General features: G+C 47.4%; 1 long non-coding RNA gene across 1 annotated transcript in view; it reads right to left on the reverse strand.

Annotated features, from left to right (window-relative positions):
* Positions 1-15,900, reverse strand: part of LOC134349082 (uncharacterized) — a 72,807-nt gene extending 56,907 nt beyond the window's left edge. Inside the window, exon 1 of the long non-coding RNA XR_010018583.1 lies at positions 15,650-15,900. This is a non-coding gene — a long non-coding RNA (uncharacterized LOC134349082). The remainder of the gene's footprint in view (positions 1-15,649) is intronic.
* Between the last annotated feature and the right edge of the window lie 336 nt (positions 15,901-16,236).

Below are 16,236 nucleotides of genomic sequence, written 5' to 3' on the forward strand. Positions count from 1 at the left end.
AGGAGCTTGAAGAGATTTGGTATGTCAGCAAGAACACTCAAAAACATCTATAGATGTACCACGGACAGCATTCTGACAGTCTGCAGCACTGTCTGGTATGGGGGAGGGGGGCTACTGCACAGGACTGAAAGAAGCTGCAGAGGGCTGTAAACTTAGCCGGCTCCATCTTGGGTACTGGCCTACAAAGTTCCCAGGACATCTTTAGAGAACGGTGTCTCTGAAAGACAGCGTCCATTATTAAGGACCTCCAGCACCCAGGGCATGCCCTTTTCCCACTGTTACCATCAGGCAGGAGGTACAGAAGCCTGAAGGCACACACTCAGCGATTCAGGAACAGCTTCTTCCCCTCTGCCATCCGATTCCTAAATGGACATTGAACCCATGAACACTACCTCATTTTTAAAATATATATTATTTCTATTTTTGCACAATTTTTAATCCATTCAATATACATATGCTGTAATTGATTTACTTATTCATTTATTTTTTACTTTTTTTTTCTTCTATATTATGTATTACATTGAACTGCTGCTAAGTTAGCATATTTCACGACACATGCCAGTGTTAATAAACCTGATTCTGATTCTGAAAATCATGAGCGGAAAGCAGGGAGGGGTTGATAAAACAAGGGGCCGTAGGTTTAAGACCAGAGGCAAGATATTTGAAAGGGATATCAGGGGCAGCTTCTTCACACGAAGTCTGATGCATATTTGGAACCAGCTTCTAGAGCCAGTCATTTAGGAAGACATGTTACCAACATTTAGAGGCATCCAGATGGGTCTGTAGATAGGAGGGGTTAGAAAGCTGTGAGCCAAACACGGGTAGATGGGACAGACTGGATGGGCAGCACAATCTGCATGGATGAGATGGGCCAAAGGGCCGGTTTCTCAGGCCGGATTCCTGTCACAGTATGTGGACAGGCCGACTAGGGGGAATGACATACTAGATCTAGTACTAGGTAATGAACCGGCTCAGGTCGCAGATCTCTCAGTGGGTGAGCATCTGGGGGACAGTGACCACCGCTCCTTGGCCTTTAGCATTATCATGGAAAAGGATAGAATCAGAGAGGACAGGAAAACTTTTAATTGGGGAAGGGCAAATTATGAGGCTATAAAGCTAGAACTTGCGGGTGTGAATTGGGATGATGTTTTTGCAGGGAAATGTACTATGGACATATGGTTGATGTTTAGAGATCTCTTGCAGGATGTTAGGGATAAATTTGTCCCAGTGAGGAAGATAAAGAATGGTAGGGTGAAGGAACCAATGGTGACAAGTGAGGTGGAAAATCTAGTCAGGTGGAAGAAGGCAGCATACATGAGGTTTAGGAAGCAAGGATCAGATGGGTCTATTGAGGAATATAGGGAAGCAAGAAAGGAGCTTAAGAAGGGGCTGCGAAAAGCAAGAAGGGGGCATGAGAAGGCCTTGGCGAGTAGGGTAAAGGGAAACCCCAAGGCATTCTTCAATTATGTGAAGAAAAAAAGGATGACAGGAGTGAAGGTAGGACCGATTAGAGATAAAGGTAGGAAGATGTGCCTGGAGGCTGCAGAAGTGAGCGAGGTCCTCAATGAATACTTCTCTTCGATATTCACCAATGAGAGGGAACTTGATGATGATGAGGACAATATGAGTGAGATTGATGTTCTGGAGCAACTTGATATTAAGGGAGAGGAGGTGTTGGAGTTGTTAAAATACATTAGGATGGGTAAGTCCCCGGGGCCTGACAGAATATTCCCCAGGCTGCTCCACGAGGTGAGGGAAGAGATTGCAGAGCCTCTGGCTAGGATCTTTATGTCCTCGTTGTCCACGGGAATGGTACCGGAGGATTGGAGGGAGGCGAATGTTGTCCCCTTGTTCAAAAAAGGTAGTAGGGATAGTCCGGGTAATTATAGACCAGTGAGCCTTACGTCTGTGGTGGGAAAGCTGTTGGAAAAGATTCTTAGAGATATGATCTCCGGGCATTTAGAGAATCATGGTCTGATCAGGGACAGTCAGCATGGCTTTGTGAAGGGCAGATCATGTCTAACAAGCCTGATAGAGTTCTTTGAGGAGGTGACCAGGCATATAGTTGAGGGTAGTGCAGTGGACGTGATCTATATGGATTTTAGTAAGGCATTTGACAAGGTTCCACATGGTAGGCTTATTCAGAAAGTCAGAAGGCATGGGATCCAGGGAAGTTTGGCCAGGTGGATTCAGAATTGGCTTGCCTGCAGAAGGCAGAGGGTCGTGGTGGAGGGAGTACATTCAGATTGGAGGATTGTGACTAGTGGTGTCCCACAAGGATCGGTTCTGGGACCTCTACTTTTCGTGATTTTTATTAACGAACTGGATGTGGAGGTAGAAGGGTGGGTTGGCAAGTTTGCAGATGACACAAAGGTTGGTGGTGTTGTAGATAGTGTAGAGGATTGTCAAAGATAGCAGAGAGACATTGATAGGATGCAGAAGTGGGCTGAGAAGTGGCAGATGGAGTTCAACCCGGAGAAGTGTGAGGTGGTACACTTTGGAAGGACAAACTCCAAGGCAGAGTACAAAGTAAATGGTAGGATACTTGGTAGTGTGGAGGAGTGGGGGATCTGGGGGTACAGTCCACAGATCCCTGAAAGTTGCCTCACAGGTGGATAGGGTAGTTAAGGAAGCTTATGGGGTGTTAGCTTTCATAAGTCAAGGGACAGAGTTTAAGCATCGTGATGTAATGATGCAGCTCTATAAAACTCTGGTTAGGCCACACTTGGAGTACTGTGTCCAGTTCTGGTCGCCTCACTAAAGGAAGGATGTGGAAGCATTGGAAAAGGTACAGAGGAGATTTACCAGGTTGCTGCCTGGTTTAGAGAGTATGCATTATGATCAGAGATTAAGGGAACTAGGGCTTTACTCTTTGGAGAGAAGGAGGATGAGAGGAGACATAATAGAAGTGTACAAGATAATAAGAGGAATAGATAGAGTGGATAGCCAGCGCCTCTTCCCCAGGGCACCACTGCTCAATACAAGAGGACGTGGCTTTAGGTATGGGGTGGGAAGTTCAAGGGGGATATTAGAGGAAGGTTTTTTACTCAGAGAGTGGTTGGTGCGTGGAATGCACTGCCTGAATCAGTGGTGGAGGCAGATACATTACAGAAGTTTAAGAGATTACTAGACAGGTATATGGAGGAAGTTAAGGTGGGGTGGTTGTATAGGAGGCAGGGTCTGAGGGTCGGCACAACATTGTGGGCTGAAGGGCCTGTACTGTGCTGTACTATTCTATGTTCTATGTTCTATGTTTATATATGACTCTGACTGGATGTTAAAATGCAGACAGCTGAACTGATCAACAGAGCAGCACTTAAGTTTCCTCAAGGCAACTGGAGAATTTGAATTTAGTGAAGTAATTAAGAAAATCTAGAAAGCATCAATTAGAAGAATGCCTGAATGATTTATACCTTCTCTCAGGGAGAAAATTAGGGCTCAGATTTCCTGTGCTGTACCGCAACAGGCCCTTTGGTCCACTAAGTCTGTGCTGACGGTCAACCAGCCCTTTCACCAAATACACTAATCCTTTTTTATTCTCCCCATCTGTTGGAATAGCTTTCCTTTCTGCTTCCTTGTGCCTCCAGAATACCACTGTAACTGAGGTGCCTCTGAATGGGCGCTGACGTTTCTCAGGAAAGTGCTCTTCCATCTGAGGCCCTTCTAGAGGGATCTCCGCACCTTCCCTGTGGGTTTGAAGTTGGGTAACTTGCCAGTGAAGAAGCTGGCAAGACAAAAATCCCATGTGCACCTCAGCGTGCATCTGCCAGGGTTACAGAGCAAAGGTAGGTGAATGAAGATACGTAGTCTAACTGGACTGAGGGAACAGCTTGAAGAAGAAGGATGGTTTCCTTAAAATCTTTCTTAAACTCTCTTAGCAGAAGTAGTGATAATTGGCTTGCATGCCCTTGTTTTGGGGAAGGAAGTTACCCTGCCTCTGGTCACTAACCTCTGACCCTTTGAGGAGGACGTCAGGTAGAGCCAATAGCCAGCTCCTGCTGCAATGCCTTTGGTGGGCTAACAGGTTGTAAAAGCATGACCTTTCACCTCCACCTTCCCCAACCCCCTCCACCCTGCAGTCGCCCGTGGGATGGGACTGCACCTCAGGCCTGAGTGCTTAAGTGCCTCATAGATGAAATGCCTGAGAACTGGCCCAAAAACACAAGTTTAAGTTCAGACTTATTGGTGCAGAGTTCACCAGCTGCAAGAAGGAAAACAGGCGGGAGAAAAAGGGATGCTCGCTTGGTGGAGGCAACACTGGAGGTGATGGGAAATGAGAAAAAAAGGCAAGTCATTGCTTCCGCAAATGTATAATTACGTGTGTGCACAGGTGGAATGAAATAATTGCTGTAGCATCCCGGACACAGAGCGTCAGATACACAATATCCACAAGAAAAAGATAAATTAGCTGTAAAATATGCCAAAATTATCAGGAGGAGAGTTTCTGGGCAATGTGCAAGAGAAAACTGATGGACTGGCCTTCTTCTCTTTCATAAGGAAATGTAAGAATGTCTTCTAAGTCGCACTGCAGAAACAAGCCACCAGCCTAACTGGGTTCTAGATGAGGACTCTCCCACTGCTTATTTGATGCACGTCTCTCAAAGACCGTCTGCATAATTTCTATTTTATTAGCCTGATAGGATGCATCATTCAGTCCTGGGAAGCTATGGAGGGCAGCCTCATACCAGTGCCCCACCCACTTCTATGCTCATGAATCAGCCGTTGCATGCCTGGCTGGGGGAAACATGATTCCTCTAATAAGCAAATTGAAATAGTTGGTTTGTAAATCATAGCCCAGTCACTCGCTCAGGAATTTCAACACAAGGGCAAAAAGAACATGAAATGTAAACAGAAACACGTTCCACACGCTGACATCCGCTGCAGTCTACAAGTGGATGCAGTATCTGGATAGATAGTAGCTGCCTCTTTAACCCCAAAATCCAGATCGCCCCTATAAGTGCAAAAATATCTTGACAATCATGTCCCTCCCTTCCCCTCTACACCCCCTCTCTTTTCCGGATGTCAGACACCAAAACTATTTAATAATTCCTCATAGTAGAGCAAAGCCCCGGTAATCCGGCCTCTGACGTTTCCGAGATCCTGATGGCCATCGCCTGGGGTCAAGAGGGGCTGGTATACCAGGAAATGTGCAGGGCATAATTTTTACACAGATCGTAGTGGGTGCCTGGTGTTAAAGAGTGTCTTACATAGGCACGAGAATACGCAGCCCATAAATTCAGTTTCTGAGGAGTTGTGAATGGGATTGAACCTTGTCCAAAATTTCCTCTTCTGGCCTTATGATGGAAGATTGTTAATGACGCAGGTGAAGATTTCTGGGCCCAGAGCACTGTCCCTCAGGAACTCCTGGGGCTGAGATGATTGACCTCCAACAACCACAACCACCTTCCTTTGTGTGAGGTATGACTTTCAGAGGCTTCACCCTCTGATGGTGGATGACTTTAGACTTACCATGGCTTACACATCTCCAGAATTCAGCGGCTTATTTCATATCTGTCATGAGGTCTGGAGCCAACTGGTGCAGTCAACACTCAAATGATCCAACAGTGATCAGGTTGTTGTAAGTGATTATCAGTGGATAATACTGACAAGACATCTTCTGTCACTTTGCTGTTGATTGGGAGTAAATTAATGGGGTAATAATTAGCCAAAATGATAACTTTCTGCTTTGTGTGTAAAGGACATACCTAGAGACATTGAGTCATGGAGTCATAGAAAAGTACTGCACAGAAACAGGCCCTTCGGCCCATCTAGTCCATGTCAAACCTTTTAAACTGCCTAGTCCTATCAATCTGTACTGGGACCACAGCCCTCCATATGTCTGCCATCCATGTACCTATCCAAACTTCTCTCCCTCTTAAATGTTGAAATCAAGCTCGCATGCACCACTTTCACTGGCAACTTGTTCCACAATCTCACCACTCTCTAAGTGAAGAAGTTTCCCCTCATGTTCCCCTTAAACTTCTCACCTTTCACCTTTAATCCATGACCTCCAGATGTAGTCTCACCCAACCTCAGTGAAGAAAGCCTGCTTGCGTTTATCCTGTCTATACCCCTCATAATTTTGTACAACTCTATCAAATCTCCTCCCAATCTTCTACATTCCAAGGAATACCTTCCTAACCTATTCAATCTTTCCAGTCCTGGCAACATCTTTGTAAATTATCTCTGTACTCTTTCAACCTTGTTTACATCTATGAGCAACATTCCACACTGTTGGGTGGATACCAGTTTTGTAACTATACTGGAACAGCTTGTCTGGAGACACAGCTAGTTTTGGACCATAAGTTGTCATTCTTGCATCTGGGATGCTGCCTGGCCCCGCAGCCTCCAATGCATCCACTTCCCGATTTTGCACAATATGAGTCAATCTGGCTGAAGACTGGTGTGTAAAAACTCGGGAGAAAGTTGGACCATTTACGTGGCAATAGACATGGCAGCCATGTTATGGTGCTCCATGCTGGACCCTGTTTGGAGCTTCCTCCTCCAGTTACCTATCCAATCGTAATTACACGTGGCCAGCCTGCAGCACCATGGCCCAACACGTCAGCTGTGGGATCATTAATCTTGGTTCCTTCTGTTCTGCTGCGTGCATTTCCCTGGGGCGGCATTTCACTTTTAGATAGCCCTGGCATGGCTTCCAGCATGCCCTCCTCACTGGTCTCAGTGAAGGGAATATTGGGCTGCTACATTCTACACTATCTCATAGACATACATTCTGCAGCTGCTGAATATGCCCATGCCTCTCATGGCTCATGCCATGCAACATCACAGAGGGTGTCCAGAATTATTTTGCCACAGTGACAAACTCTGACCACCTCCTCCAGCAATGGCATTGGCAGATCGATCTGCCACAGTAGCTTGTAGGGGCAAAGTCAAGTGGAGAAATTGGATTTCAATCTGACAAAGGAACTGTGGGGTTTTCAGAGATGAGCTGGGGAACAAACAGACCGGAAAGGACTTGCAGAAAGCCTAAGTAGATCTAATGGACTGTATACTCTGCAATATAAAGATTTTGTGACTCGTTCCCTAACCTTTCACCCCCTGAGCACCATAACCACATTAAACTCTCCTTTCCAAGGGTTGAAGTTGCCAATCAATGAGTACGGCTTGGAGAGTTAGAAGGTTATTTTTATCATTCGTTCACATCAGGGGATTGGTGTCAAGGCCAGCATTTATCACACATCCCTCGACTGGGTGAGCTGCCTTCTCGAAGGTGAGGGTGCTCCCACAGAATGGAGCTTTCGACTCAGCCGCAGTGAAGAATCAGCAATAAGTTTCCAAGTTACATTGGTGTGAGTGTTGGAGGGGAACCTGTGGGTGGCGGTGTTCCAAAACACATGCTGATCTTGCCCTTCTTAGTGATATGTTTGAGAGGCTGGTTTCCATGATTAACAAACAATCTGCTGGCAGAACTCAGCAAGTTAATTCACATCTGTGGGAGGGAATGAACTGTCGACATTTCGGGTCAAATATATTGCGTCAGGATCCTGCAACACTGTATCCCCATGGTTTTTGTGATGGACTGGGCTGCATTCACAACCTGCTGCAATTTCTGTTCGACTTGGGCAGTGCAGTTGCCCTGCCAAGCTCTGGTGCATCTGCAGTGGGTGCTTTCTATGGTGAGATCTGTAACTTCTGGTAAGAGTCTTTGGGTTAATGCCAAATTTCCTCAGCCCTCTGAGAAAGTAGAGATCCAAAGATCCAAAGTACACTTTTTATCAAAGAATGTATAAATTACACAACCTTGAGATTCATCTGCCTACTGGCAGCCACAAACCAAGAAACCTGAAAGAACCCAATTTAAAAAAAAGAAAGACCAACCCACAATTTGCAGAGAAGGAGGAAAAAACACAAATCATACAAACCATAGAAGCGAGCAACAACAACAACATTCTGACCCAAACTGAGTCCTTAGGCCCAAATGCTGGAGCAGCCCAGAGTAGGCCCAAAGCCTCGGTCTCAGTTCACCGTATAAGAGGTGTAAATCACCATGAAGCACACAGACTTGAAGCACAGCAGCCGGGGGCAGTCTCACAGCCTCTGTGTTGTGGGGGTGAACGTCGTTGGAGAGCCAGCGAAGTCGGCCCAGCTCTCATCTCTGGGTCCAGCAGCCTGCCTTTCCAGTCTATCTAGGCCGGCGTTTAAATTGTTCAAGCAGTGGACTGAAATCTCACATTAGGATCCAGGCACCGCCACAGCAACTTGCTATGGACCTAGACCACTGCCTCCCAGCCCAAAGCCATTCTCGACCTCCCCAAATTGGCTTAGCACTTAGAACCATCCAACCTCACACCCAGGACAGGCACTGAAACTCCTCCGCCTCAACTGCTCCTCACCAAATCTATCCTTCCAAATCCATCTGTGTCGGCTTTGCAGCTCACCAGCACAGCTCATCTCTCAAATTAATTTCGTCTTCCCTTGCCTCTTCATTGTTTGTGGTGATAGTTTACCACAATTTACTTCAGGAAAGGTGTTATTAATAATGCCTTTATCAAATTTCTTACCAGAAAGCTGCTGCTTGCCTTCAGTACTGCCATCTTAAATGGGAATAATAATGATAATAATTTTACAGAGGCGCTGGTTTTTACCCATGGTGGAGAGAACGAATGTTTAGGATGGTGGTGGGGCACCAATGATGTGAGCTGCTTTGTCCTGAATAGTGTTCAGAGGTTGTTGAGTGTTGTTAGCACTGCATTATCGGAGCCAGCGGAGAGTACCCCACTGCGCACCTGAGTACCCCACTGCGCACTTGTGTACTCCATTGCACACTTGAGTACCCCACTGTACACCTGAGTACCCCACTGTACACCTCAGTACCCCACTGCACACCTGAGTACCCCACTGTACACCTCAGTACCCCACTGCACACCTGAGTACCCCACTGTACACCTGAGTACCCCACTGCGCACCTGAATACCCCACTGTGCACCTGAGTACCCCACTGTACACCTGAGTACCCCACTGCGCACCTGAATACCCCACTGCGCACCTGAGTACCCCACTGTACACCTGAGTACCCCACTGCACACCTGAGTACTCCACTACACACCTGAGTACCCCACTGCACACCTGAGTACCCCAGTACACACCTGAGTACCCCACTGCACACCTGAATACCCCACTACACACCTGAGTACCCCACTGCACATCTGAATACCCCACTGCGCACCTGAGTACCCCACTGCACACCTGAATACCCCACTGTGCACCTGAGTACCCCACTGCACACCTGAATACCCCACTGCACACCTGAATACCCCACTGCGCACCTGAGTACCCCACTGTACACCTGAGTACCCCACTGCACACCTGAGTACTCCACTACTCACCTGAGTACCCCACTGCACACCTGAGTACCCCAGTACACACCTGAGTACCCCACTGCACACCTGAATACCCCACTACACACCTGAGTACCCCACTGCACATCTGAATACCCCACTGCGCACCTGAGTACCCCACTGCACACCTGAATACCCCACTGTGCACCTGAGTACCCCACTGCACACCTGAATACCCCACTGCACACCTGAATACCCCACTGCGCACCTGAGTACCCCACTGCGCACCTGAGTATTCCACTACACACCTGAGTACCCCACTGCACACCTGAGTACCCCACTGTACACCTGAGTACCCCACTGCGCACCTGAATACCCCACTGCGCACCTGAGTACTCCACTGCGCACCTGAATACCCCACTGCACAACTGAATACCCCACTGTACACCTGAGTACTCCATTGCACACTTGAGTACCCCACTGCACACCTGAGTATTCCACTACACACCTGAGTACCCCACTGCGCACCTGAGTACCCCACTGCGCACTTGAGTACTCCATTGCACACTTGAGTACCCCACTACACACCTGAGTACCCCACTGTACACCTGAGTACCCCACTGCACACTTGAGTACCCCACTGCGCACCTGAGTATTCCACTACACACCTGAGTACCCCACTGTGCACCTGAGTACCCCACTGCACACCTGAGTATTCCACTACACACCTGAGTACCCCACTGCACACCTGAGTACCCCACTGCACACCTGAATACCCCACTGCACACCTGAGTACTCCACTGCACACTTGAGTACTCCACTGTACACCTGAGTATTCCACTACACACCTGAGTATTCCACTACAAACCTGAGTACCCCACTGCACACCTGAGTACCCCACTGTACACCTGAGTACCCCACTACACACCTGAGTACCCCACTGTACACCTGAGTACCCCACTGCACACCTGAGTACCCCACTGCGCACCTGAGTATTCCACTACACACCTGAGTACCCCACTGTGCACCTGAGTACCCCACTGCACACCTGAGTATTCCACTACACACCTGAGTACCCCACTGCACACCTGAATACCCCACTGCACACCTGAGTACTCCACTGCACACTTGAGTACTCCACTGTACACCTGAGTATTCCACTACACACCTGAGTATTCCACTACACACCTGAGTACCCCACTGCGCACCTGAGTACCCCACTGTACACCTGAGTACCCCACTACACACCTGAGTACCCCACTGTACACCTGAGTACCCCACTGCACACCTGAGTACCCCACTGCGCACCTGAGTATTCCACTACACACCTGAGTACCCCACTGTGCACCTGAGTACCCCACTGCGCACCTGCGTACCCCACTGCACACCTGAGTATTCCACTACACACCTGAGTACCCCACTGCACACCTGAGTACCCCACTGCACACCTGAATACCCCACTGCACACCTGAGTACTCCACTGCGCACCTGAGTACCCCACTGCACACCTGAGTATTCCACTACACACCTGAGTATTCCGCTACACACCTGAGTACCCCACTGCACACCTGAGTACCCCACTGCGCACCTGAATACCCCACTGCGCACCTGAGTACTCCACTGCGCACCTGAGTACCCCACTGCACACCTGAGTATTCCACTACACACCTGAGTACCCCACTGCACACCTGAGTACCCCACTGCACACCTGAATACCCCACTGCGCACCTGAGTACCCCACTGTACACCTGAGTACCCCACTGCACACCTGAGTATTTCACTACACACCTGAGTACCCCACTGCACACCTGAGTATTCCACTACACACCTGACTTGTGCCTCCACACTGGAGGGAAGTCACTCCCAGCAGGATGTCCAGTAGCACACTCACGTAGCAACAGTCTTTACGTGGCTGATCTGGATGGGCTGCTGTTCAAGATCAGAAGGAAAGATTCAATTTGAGCTGGACTTGGCTCAGTGGTAGAGTGTCAGACCCACAGCCCCAGAGACCTGGGTTGTGTGTGTGTGTGTGTGTGTGTGTGTGTGTGTTTGGCTGTGTGTGTGTGTGTGTGTGTGTGTGTGTGTGTGTGTGTGTTTGGCTGTGTGTGTGTGTGTGTGTGTGTGTGTGTGTGTGTTTCTCTGTGTGTGTGTGTAAGTGTGTGTTTCTCTGTATGTGTGTGTGTGTGTGTGTTTACACATTCTCCCTGTGATTTCACGGCGATTGAACAGCTTGTCATATGAAGAGTGTTTGATGGCTCTGGGCCTGTATTCACGAGAACGCAGAAGAATGAGGGGTGACCTCATTGAAACCTATCAAATGGTGAAAGGCTTCAATAGTGGACGTGCAGAGGATGTTTCCTTTACAGGGAAAGTCCAAGACCGGAGGACACATTCTCAGAATAGAGAGGTGTCCTTTTAGAGTAAAACTGAGGAGGAATTTCTTTGGCCAGAGGTTGATGAATCTGTGGAATTTATTGCGATAGGCGGCTGTGGAGGCCAAGTCATTGGGCATATTTAGGGCAGAGGTTGATAGATTTTTGATTGGTCAGGGCATGAAGGGATACGGGGAGAAAGCAGGAGATTGGGGCTGGGAGGAAAATTGGATCGGCCATGATGAAATTGCACAGCAGACTCAAAGGACCAAATGGACAAATTTTGCTCCTATATCTTATGGTCTTATGTCTATGATGTGCAGTTAACTGCACTCCCCCCCCCACACAGATTGGTTCTGTATGGGTGAGGGGTAGAGTCTAATGGGACTGAGAGAATAAAACGGGGTTGGGTGTAAATATATGATTGATGGTCAGCATTAACTGAGTGGGCTGAAAGGCCTGTTTCTGTTTTGTATTTCTCTCTGACAGAGTGGATTTTGCTGGGAACTGAGTAGCAAACACACATATTTCCACTCAAGCATGAGTTTAAATGACTAAATGCCTTTCCACTGTCCTTGATTTTCATCCAGTGCTTTGAATTCTGAAAGGGAGTGGACCAGGCCCAGGGGCTGGTGAATCACTACAAAGGGAACTATGATAAGGACTATCAGGCACCACACCTTTCCATTTTTGGCAGGATATTCTTCCTCCCTTGTATTTTGACACTGGAAATAATAATGATTCGGTTAGTGTCAAGTGCATGGGGTAAGATGTCAAACTTTAGGAGAAGCAGGACAAGAAATAGCAGGAGTTTGGACAGTCTGTCCAAGGCAAGAGTTGTAGTGAAACACTGAGGCTGAGGCCCATCAGCTGAGCTGTGGAGGCTGTATTTGGATGTAAAAGGCGGGGAGTTGAAACTTGGTGACTCTTTTCACTTTCACTGGAGTGAGTTCTGCTCAGCCCTGGGAGAAATGAGCAGAGATGCAGAAACACTAGAGACTGCAAATGCTGGAAATCTTGACGTATACACACACACACACACACACACACACACAGACATACACACACTCACACACACAGACACACACACACAAACACACACACAGACACACACTCACACACACACACACACAGACACACACACACAGAAACACACACACACACAAACATACACACACACACACACACACACACACACACACACAAATATCTTTCTGGGTAAACTTCACGTGTACTGAGATACAGTCAAATATAAACACGAGAAACTCTGCAGATACTGGAGATCCGAGCAACACACACAAAATGCTGGAGGAACTCAGCAGGCCAGGCAGCATCTACGGAAAAGAGTAAACAGTTGATGTGGCTTGACCTGCTGAATTCCTCCAGCATTTTGTGTGTGTTGTTTTCGTGGGAAAACCGTTGGATTGGTTCTGTAAACCTGGCATTACCCAGAGCCATTTATAATGCGAGTGGTGCTTTCCCAAATGAGGACATTCAAAGCCTGCATCCTGAAGAACCAGCTCCTGTCTGACAGCACCCCAGTGTGGGTCATAGGTTCTCACACCTGACCAGTCAGCACTCAGTGCCTGCACGCCCACGGTCTTTAGAAACAAAGGAACATAGAAAACCTACAGCACGATACAGGCCCTTCAGCCCACAAAGCTGTGCTGAACATGTCTTCACCTTAGAACTACCTAGGGTTACCTATAGCCCTCTATTTTTCTGAGCTCCATGTACCTATCCAGGAGTCTCTTAAAAGACCCTATCGTATCCGCCTCCACCACTGTTGCCAGCAGCCCATTCCACACACTCACCACTCTCTGCGTAAAAAACTTACCCCTAACATCTCTTCTGTACCTACTTCCAAGCACCTTAAACCTATGTTCTCTTGTGGCAACCATTTCAGCCCTGGGACAAAGCCTCTGACTATCCGCACGATCAATGCCTCTCATTATCTTGTACACCTCTATCAGGTCACCTCTCATCCTTTGTCGCTCCAAGGAGAAAAGGCCAAGTTCACTCAATCTATTCTCATAAGGCGTGCTCCCCAATCCAGGCAACATCCTTGTAAATCTCCTCTGCACTCTTTCTATAGTTTCCACATCCTTCCAGAACTGAGCAGAGTACTCCAAGTGGGGCCTGGCCAGGGTCCTATATAGCTGTAACATTATCTCTCGGCTCTTAAACTCAATCCCACAGTTGATGAAGGCCACCTTTGATCACTTGTTACTCTATGCTGTCCCATTGCATGTCCTTTACTGTACCCCTGGCCTCACCTGCACCTATTTCTGTAACATCCTTCAACCTATAGGCTCCTCTGATTCCCTTCTCTAACAAATTCCATCTTTCAGCCGCTCCACCTCTGCAGAAGTGCTTCCAGGAACTTTTCTTCTAAACCAACGAACCCTTCTGCTTCCCTTCATTCCTTCAATGCGCCCTTTAAATTCATGTCCTTGTCCAAACTTTCCATAAACTACCTGTATCATAATTACTTATTCTATTCAGGGATCGCAAGACTCTATCTGACACGGGTAATGTAAAATACTGCAACTCCTGTTCACTGGTTTATTGGAGAGACTGGTGGCAGCGGAGCAACGTGGCCTCGGTTAGAGTGAGGACGAGGCTCACGGCACCGGCTTACCCATTGCAGCCGCCCAGGAGGGGAGACGCCAGAGGTGGTGGGACACAGCGTCCATGCTAAACTGTGTTGGCTCGGTGCATTGCATGCATTCATCTGCGAATTGCTGGGGCTTGTTCTTGCCAATAGCGCCCATGCACCATTAATTCACAAGGCATGTCAACTCAGGGTCTTGGGGATACATAAATGTCTTTTGTGTGACTATGTTTACTGCTATGTTATATGTGCTATGTGTGCCTTGTGCTGTGTATGACTATCGGTACTGTGTTTTGTACCTTGGCCTGGAGGAACGCTGTTTCATTTGGCCGTATTCATGGATAGTTGAATGATAATTAAACTTGAACTTGAGCTTGAAAAGATACGACACGTTACCAGGCACTTCCAGCCCAATGAGCCCACACCCGCGCAACAAGAAACCTGCTAGCCTATAGATCCTTGGCATGTGGGAGGAAACCAGAGCATCTGGAGGAGATCTGTGCAGTGTCTGGGAGAACGTTTTAATCCCTTACAGACAGTGCTGGGATTGATCCCAGGCCGCTGGTGCTGTAAGAGCACTGCACCAATCATTACGCTACCCTGCTGCCCATTATCTGCCTGTAGCTCTAATATCCCTGGAATAACTTACAAAATGAAATTTGATCTTAAAGGAACAGTGAATTTTTGGTGCCAAAGCACCCCGGCACTAAAAGAATCTGGTGGCAGATTCAGTCTATGGTCCTTGAAGGCGTGGCCAGCATTGTTGTGGTGAATGAAGCTATTACTGCTGATCCCAGTACAGACTGAAAACAAAACTGTCAGTGCTTGGACTGTTCAAGAGGGTGAGTACCTTCATGCTTACTGTCCTGACCAACATGGCCACAAAACCCCCAACAGCAGGTGTCACAGATCCGGCAGTGACTCAGGCTGAATCCTGCAGAAGAGGTATGTGAATGCTGTAGGCTGCCTTTCCTGTACAGTGCTCTGAGTACTCATTACAACAGTACTTCAGACCAAATATTACACAGAAACTGTAACCACTGGCTTGGAAAAACACACCTTGGAATCTTCCAGAAAGTGCAGCAGAAAATCAATGTTCATCTTTTAGCAAATGTCACTAAAATTATTTCCAATTTGTTATCACATTGCAACTGGTAGGATCTATGTGCCATATTTTCTTATAACATATTAAGAGGCCATTTGGCTTATTGAGAGTGTTCTGGCTGTCAGATCGGTCCTATCAGTCTCACTCCCTCCTTTATTTCCCTGTTACATATTCTCTCTCACACGCTCACAAGCTCATTCAGTTCTTCTGCCACCTACCCATACAAAAGGCATTTTACAGCATGCTGTTAACCCACCTGTACACACATCTTTGTGGTGTGGATGGAAACTACGCAGGGTAACTGAATGCGGTAACAGATGGAACATGCAAACTCCAGGGGTCAGGATTGAAGCTGGAGACCATGGCATGAACTGCTGTGTCACACTGTACAAATCAACTGCTGGTTTTCTGACTTTTCAATAGTCCTCCGAGGAACATCTTATAGTCGGCAATGCAAACACAATCCTAAAACTGACCCAAATGTCTTAATTGTCGTTAAAAAGCAGACAGAAGGCTAAATTCTTGGAGATTTAGATCATCATTCAGGCACAACTGTTTGCCCTGGTTTTTAGATTAACTAGAAATCAGTCAATACATTCATCTGACCGTCAAAGCTCAAAGTACATTTATTATCAAAGTGTGTATACTTTGTACAACCTTAACATTCGTCTCCTTACAGGCAGCCACAGAACAAAGAAACCCAATCGAACCCATTACATAAAGAAAGCTGTCAAACACCCAATGTGCACAGAGAGCGAGAGAGAGGCAGAGAGAGAGAGAGATTGAGACATTGAGAGAAAGAGAGGGAGAGAAAGAAATTGAGAGAGATTGAGAGAGAGAGAG

This window comes from Mobula hypostoma, chromosome 1, assembly GCF_963921235.1.
Source record: "Mobula hypostoma chromosome 1, sMobHyp1.1, whole genome shotgun sequence".
In the NCBI taxonomy this organism is placed as follows: Eukaryota; Metazoa; Chordata; class Chondrichthyes; order Myliobatiformes; family Myliobatidae; genus Mobula; species Mobula hypostoma.